Below are 7,980 nucleotides of genomic sequence, written 5' to 3' on the forward strand. Positions count from 1 at the left end.
TAGCTACAGCAAATGTCTCAGACTTCTTTGTCAAAGGGCTTAACACTTCTTTTCACTCCTGTAAAGACAATTAGGCGACGGTGCTCTCTAACCCTTCAATATCTAGATGAATTATCGTCAGGCTCACTTCCCATTCATCACCTCTTTCTATCATGTGAATTTGGTTCCCTCCATGCTTTGGGAGCAAATTTGTGTCCACATTCGGAGGTGTTGGTTCCAGGATAAGCTCATGATTGTCAATCATATCCTGTAGTTTGTGCCTTAGGTTTATGCACTATTCGGTGGCATAGCTAACTTGGTTAGAATGGCAGGCTCAAGTGAAATCCAGCCTGTACCATCGATCTGCGGGATTAGCAGGTTTTGGTGAAACAGTGCTCATTCGCCGGCGCCTCTTAGCTTGGCAAATAAGCTAGTCCTTGATTCTGGCAAAGGGGTGAATTCTCTCATGGGTTTCCTTTGGGGTGCCTCAAAGTTTGCTGGCGGAGGCTGGTTTTGGAAAGTCTAGTTTTGTGGAGTTTGGTTATTGGGTACTGGAATTCGATAATTTGGTCGAGGAGCTCGGTTACTAAGTGTTGGTATTTGATAATTTAGTTGTGGAGCTTGGTAGCTAGGTTGTGCGTAGCATACAGACTTTGGGCTATATTGGGGTGAAGTGGTTATATAGTTAGTTGGTTGAGGTGATTGGTAGTTATCTTGATTTTTGTAGGTCATCTCTTTTCCTCGACTTTTCGGGCGACTGGTTCTAGAAACATAGGCGATATCTTCTCTTTTCTTTTTCCACCTGTGGCGCCAGACACATGCTCTATTTAGTACACTAACAATTCTGCCGGTCTTGAGGCCATCTTCGATATTTTCCCCAACAACGACTAAATCTGCAAAGGAACTCCCTTTCATAGTTATCATTTTGTCAAAGCAATTAGCTTCTTGGTACCGTATGAATACGGCTACCAGCTCAACTTCAGTCATAGGTGGTTTCACATGTGCCGCTTCATCTCTCCAGCGACTGGCATATTCTCTGTAGGTTTCAGTCGATTTCTGACGAATTTTCTACAATGAGAAGCAACCAGGCAAACTTTCCACATTGAAGCGGAATCTTTCCATGAATGAACTTGCCATTTCTTCCCATGTTTTCCATCGGCTAATTTCTTGAGAGATAAACCATTCCATAGATATTCCTGACAGACTTCAACTAAACAACCTCATGAGCAAGGCTTTATTTCAGCCATTTCCAACCAACTGGTTGCAGTAAGCCCTCAAATGGGCCCTAGGATTTCCCGACCCTTTGAAGTGATCAAACTTGGGAATTTTAATGCCTTCTGGTAGGCCCAGGTTTGGATGTATGCACAAATCAGCGTATCTTAACCCCTCTTTCTTTTTAGAGCCATGTTCCAGTTCAGCAATTTTCTTCCCCATCTCCTTCTCGATCTTGTCTATTCTTGCTTCAAAGAACAATTCCATGTTCTCCAATTCTGGCGAAGAGTCAATATGGGTGACATGGTCTTGAAAAGTGACATTTGGTTGCACGAGGTGAATCATAGGAACTTCTATTGCCCCAGGGGCTTGATGAACATTTGCATTTGTAGCGTGAGCAGGTGTTTGAAAAGATGGGGTTTGGTGGGAGGAGTTCCCCACATGGGTGGTATTTCGGCGTAGTGGAGTTTGAAAAGTAGCCTCAGTCTGGGTTTGCGAGAATTGATCAGGAATTGGTAAATTTAAATTTGGGAAAGTGGGTGGAGGTCTTCTAGCCTCAGAATTAGTACCATTTTCTTTTTCGGCCCTCAGGCGATCCGCTTCCTCTCTAGCTTCAGCCAATTTCCTCATCAGCAGGCTAACAACCTTTTCTAAAGGCATTCCAGTTATGCCAGCTGTTGGGGTACCTTCAAACAAAGCAGTTCTGTTCGGTGGTGGAGTTTCAGGCATGTTTTCTTCTTGAGGGTTTAAGAATGCTACAGCAGCTTTTGATCGAGTAACTGGTGCCAACGAATCGACCCCTATCTATAAGAGAAAACAACTCAAAAGCTCCCAAGTTAGCATCAGATTTAAGCACGAAACACAAGATATCATGTTGTTTGCAGTTTATGGCACATAGAATCATACATTTTATTTTAACTCTTGGCTGATTCACATTCCAAGGGTATTTTGGTCTTTTTACATTTTTAAGAATATGATTTTTCAGTAAATGATTTGTATGGTTGATTTGCTTCTACCCATCCTGTACTAAGGGGGATTTAGATTTGTATTATAAAAGGACCGAGTCTTAAATAGACTGCCTACATATCCCACCAAAGGGAAATCAGGTCCATCTGTAGGTCAGGCATACACAGAAAAGTCTTTTTCCTATGCTACCCGAAACTTAGCTTTTCTACCCTGACCAGGCCTTAAGTAGGCTTCCTACGTATCCCCAATGGGACGTCAGGTCGACGTGGTTCCGTTTGCATAAAAAGAAAAGGGATACTCTATATTATTGAAAGAAGTAAAGGGATACTTATGTTTTTCTACCCAACCATTACTAAGCAGGTCTTCGTTGTTTTCTTTATCTTCGTCTTCTATCCTTGTCCTCCCGCAACAATCCAAACATAGCCTTTATTCACAAGGCATTCCAGCTCAAGCTTGAAATTCACACATTCTTCAATGTCGTGGCCAGGGCGGCCATGGTGATACACACAAACCCTTTCTTTCGGAGATCCTGGGCGACCTTGATAGGTTTACGACATTGCTCTTATCTTCTTCATGCTACATAGTAGGAAGTGGATCCTGGCATATGACTCTTCGAATCTAGAAAATCACTCCTCCAGAACCTAACCTTTGATATCCTTTCTGGACGATTTCTTCCTTGGTCATGAGTCAGGAGAGAGTGGGGCTCCCACCGTTGGCTAATTCTCCCTTGGTCAATCCATTGGATAAGCTTCCTTTCTAATGCCCCACACTCATTAGCAGTATGTCCTGACTGACTTCGGTGGTAGAGGCATTTCTTGTAAATCATAAAGGAGCGCATGGTGGCAACAGATTTGGGCTTTGTGCGTACACTCCAAAGCTCCCCAAAGTCTCCAAGAGTTCTTGTTTAGACAACTCTATTGGCGTAACCCAATTGTAAGATTTTGTGCCTTTAAGAACAATTGTGCACGAAACAGAAGGCTCTTCGAGCTGAGATTCGCGCAGGTCTCCATAGGTTTTCAGATTTGAGATAAGTTGTTCGTCGTCTCCATATGGCATGGGGTCAAACCCTTCCTGTTGACTGAGTGGGACCTAACTCCCAAGTGGTGCATCAGGTACCTTTATTTGTTTTACCAGATTGGCGGGGTGTTGCTTCGTTAGTTCCTCAACACAGACTAAGAGAGTTTCTACTTCTTTCATTTTCTCATTGGCCGCCTTTGTGGTTTGTACAGCCTCTTTCATTCTAGCAGTGGCTAGGGCCATTATATCATCACATTTTCGGTTTTTCTCACTTGTTTCTTCCGTGTTCACGTCGTCACTGACTAGGTTGACGTAAGGTGAAGTTGTACTCATGCTGTCTGGAGTCTCCATTTCCTATTAGCAATTCAACCTTTTAAAAGCGGAGCTAAATTTGTTTTAGGGGTTACTTTCTTTGGTTTTTCTTTTGGGTAGCGATCGAAATGTGGACCAATCAAGAGTTTTTAACAATATATATATGATTTTCACATAAAGCAGTTATATCAAATAAGCATTTAGACAATGTATAATTCACTTTCCTATACCTCGTTGTTCCGAGGCTACTAGCGTATAAACCAGAATTGTGCCATATGTAAAACAATTATACTGTCCCCAGAAGAATAAATATCCTAGTGTTTTTCATTAATAGTGTTTTCCTAAGTGGGATTACAAGTCTTTTTTTAAAATAAATGTAATAATCAGCGAAAATCCACTCCACAGACAGAAATTTGCTCTCTATCATCTCGCGCCTTCTTGGCCTTTCGGAGGGCTATCTAAATGGCTACATGGGCTAGCATCAATGTTGTCCCAATCCACTGACCCCTCTGATAATCACTCAATGACATCCTCGTATCTATGACTTTCTTAACAAAAGTGTCAAACCATTCCAAGCTCTTCAATGAAGCATCTGCCTCATCTGTCACTCTTAATTATCTCTTGATCATACGCTGTTTTTGCTTGATGATTCATTTCTCTTCCTTCAATTCATCGTTTCATTCTTCTAACCTGAATTGCATTTACAACTTCCCTATCCACGGGAAATTTGTGTACAGATATGGTCCTGGAGTAGCAGTACCAGCTAGATCAGCCCTAAGCCACTCGTAGTAATTTTCATCATGACTTGGATTGTTTGGATCCTCATCTAACTTGTCTTCTCTTATCACGTTCTTCTAATCTTTCTGAGCATCTTTTATACCTTCGATTCGACCTTTTTCATATTCTTGTACAAACTATCATATTACCCATATTTGGAACAACATATCTCATGCCAAACTATCTAAGTACTCTCAGTAGTGCGTAGGGTCTGATTCCCCTAATGCCTATAAGCAGTAGATATGGACGCCTACGGCTCTCAACACAAACAGTTTTGGAATGAAAATCAAGTACCCTACACCTGATATGTTCTTCTCTCAGTCTGGAAAAGATGTGAGCCCATCCTCTTTTATCTTGAACCCCACAAGGCATAGCAGTGACTCCCTAGTCATCCTCTCTCAGGGCTAGATTTTGGTGGGTAGATAAACCGTTCCTAAATAAATGCTTAAGTATCCACCATTGAACTAAGAGGTTGCAGCCCTGGAAATAATAATAATTGTTGCGGCATTACCCCAAAGCTTGGTATATATCTAATAAGATAATAGGGATGATGTCGAAATATTTGGTAAGCAATTTGTTGTAACTCCCCTAAGGATAGCATGAGCAACAAAGACAACTGGTACCAATAGCTAGGGAGGCATTTAATGGAAATAACACGGTTCCCCGTAGACAGGTAATAAAAGATAATGTTTGGTTAGCTTCCTAGAACTCAAGGATGTGGTTTTCGTACCCCTATTTAGGTGAATACCTCCCATATAACTCTCTAAAGGCTATAGTGGGTCTCAGCGCCCAATCGGCTTTGTTGACAGCAAACATGTCTTTGATTTATTTTGGGGCAGGCTTGTGAGGGATAAGGATATTTTGAGCTAATTTCTTTTTGGATATGTTAGCACTTCCTACATTTTCTAAGACATCTCTAACCTCTTCTAAAGTGGGAGTCATCTCTATCTCTCCAAATCTGAATACCATTCTGTCATCGTCCCAATAACCAGTAATAATCTGTAGCAGACCCGGATCCCCAGTCATATCCATCAGTGAAGGTAGATGCCCTATACAACCCTTTATTTCTTTTTTCTGATCATTAGTCAAACCTTCCCACCGCATCACTAAACTTGGTTATGGGCCCACGACCATATCAAACTGCACATCATGCGTCATCTGCAAGACAGAACACTGTTAGTTCCCCGCCCCGAGGAACAGTAATTTATTTCACACACGACACAATAATGCTTCCAAATAGCAAATACTTGGATGCAGTGTCTTCAGGTTTTTACATCATCTGAACACAGTAAGGTGTCTTTCCTGTCCGATTCAGGTAGGTCTGAGATACCCAAACCGGTCTATAGTCAGTATGCGCTATATCAGTAAGGATTTGGTTTCGTTGTATGCTAATTATTATAGAGTGATTTTCAAACGAATGACACAGGTTACCCAACCAGACAAGCTGGGGGTGGGCTCTCTAAAGTTGTGGGATGACCGCATGCCCACTCGACCTTAGAGATCTCCAAAGAATATATCAAAAGGTTTTTTAGTGAAGGTATGACCGCAGCTCATTCCGGATCGTCATCCTTTTAATAAAAATGTAAAATAAATGTCAGGAGTAGCGGAGTATGCATGCATACAAACACAAAAATTATTGGAACCCTTATAGTTAGAGCCTTAAATTTTCCCCAGCAGAGTCGCCATCTATAGCGGTTCTATTTTTTCCGATTCACATGCAGTTGCCTCATTTTAAAAAAGGAAAGTTTTCCGGGAAAGTATGGTTGTCAATCGTACCGGAAAAAAGGAAAAAATATACTTCTATGTGGATGGTGCTCTAAATGGACTTATTTTAGAGTCGCCACCTAATTTTTAGGAAAACCAGTTCGAAAAGGGTCCATTTAAAGCAGGTAAGTCTTAAAAGAATCCTAATCTAACCAAAATATGGCTAAGGGTTCTGGTGATCTCCCGGGGAAGGTGTTAGGCACCCCGATATTAAGGATCTGTAAAATACGGTCGATCTACGGGTTCTAAAAATATGTCTATGTAGATATAAATTGGTTGTGATAAAAATAGTTTTGTTTTATATTTCCGCCAATAGAAATTAGTCTTTCATAAAAAAAAAATGCCACTTTTCAAGTCAAAAGTGGTAAAATTTTACCCAAAATTGGGCATTTAGGGTATCGCACTAGAACACTGAGGCTAATACCCGAAGGCTCTTAACCTAAGTAGGACTCTACGTAAGTCCACCCAAAAAATAATTTTGAAAAAATATTTCGAAGTGTAAGAAAATAGTTTTTAAGAAAATAATTTAGATACCCTATTATAGTCCATATAATATTCTACATACATATATGTAGTCCATTTTTTATTTCTATGCTTTTGCCAAGTTTTAATCAATTCTTTTTCTTTTTAGCCTAAGTCTAAATAATCATATTAGTCTCACAAATCAATCCACACGTCTAAGTCCATAGTCTTTTGTAAATATTCAAATCAGTCCCAAACTTCCTAAAAGTCGGCAGTTTTAGTCCTTAATTAAATCAGTCCCAAATTGTGTTAACGCCCAAAATTTAGTCTTATCATTTTTGGAAAATTCATTTTTTTGGCGACTTTAAAACATGGCAATCTCATAAAGGTTCCAATTAGCGCGATAATTAGGAAAATAATCAATTTAAATTACATAATTTAAATGAGGTAGAAAATTTGGGCCAACCAAGCCCAAAAGGAAAACATTTATGTAATTGTTCTCGTGTTAATTCCAACGTATACTTCATTTTCCTCCAATGTGGGTTGACCTGATCCAGATACGCTAGTGGGCAACGAGTTTGGGTGGGCAAAGATACAAACGGGTATACATAACATTAGTACACGCCCGCACATTAAATGAAGTACAAAATTAAAGACTATAGCAATTATTATAATGCCAAAACGAATTATAATTTTTATTGGGCTAAGCCCAGCAAATAACAGTCATCATTGATTAATAATGACCTAGCTACAAGAAAAAGGGGAATAAGAATTTGGTCCCTTAATTATTAATAAATTATGATCTTAATCCGTGTGATACTGACTATGCTTATTTAATTAACCTTCAATTATTTGAAATATGCATTTTTCATTCCTTTGTTTGTGAATATTTAGAAACTTTCAGAATGATAATTGTTTCACCACTTTATTATTAATGTCTTACGTGTTTGTATTGTTATTCCATATTTGAAGGTAACATACTTCAAAAAATAATACAAATATAACATATTTCCTACACAAAGGGACCAAACACACATCATTACAACGATCAATATCAGAATTTACCAATAAGCAAAGACCAAATATGTTATTATTCCAGGAAAAATAGAAGAGGGTAGTTATTTACACTTAACAAAAAAAATAATTAAAAGACAGTAATTAACCTACCTAGCAAGCACTTAAATTTCACGGGATCCCCTTAATATGCGACAATAATTGTCGTAATGATTTGTCATTTACATGGGACATTTTTAAAATTAATAATTGAGATTGTGCTTTCTGCATTTATGTGGTGGACCTCATGTAGTATCTACGTAAAGGACAAATGTGAGGTGAAACTAATTGAGTCTACCTTTTTACTAAAATAATCTATTTTTGCAGTACTCAAGGTCATCAATCTTGATTTTAATTAAATATTTAGGAGCTAAATCGCTCATTAATTGAGATTCTTATAAGAGTTTGTCTTTTAGTGAATCTAGGAACTCCTTTTTT

This window comes from Lycium barbarum, chromosome 2 (assembly GCF_019175385.1).
Source record: "Lycium barbarum isolate Lr01 chromosome 2, ASM1917538v2, whole genome shotgun sequence".
NCBI lineage: Eukaryota > Viridiplantae > Streptophyta > Magnoliopsida > Solanales > Solanaceae > Lycium > Lycium barbarum.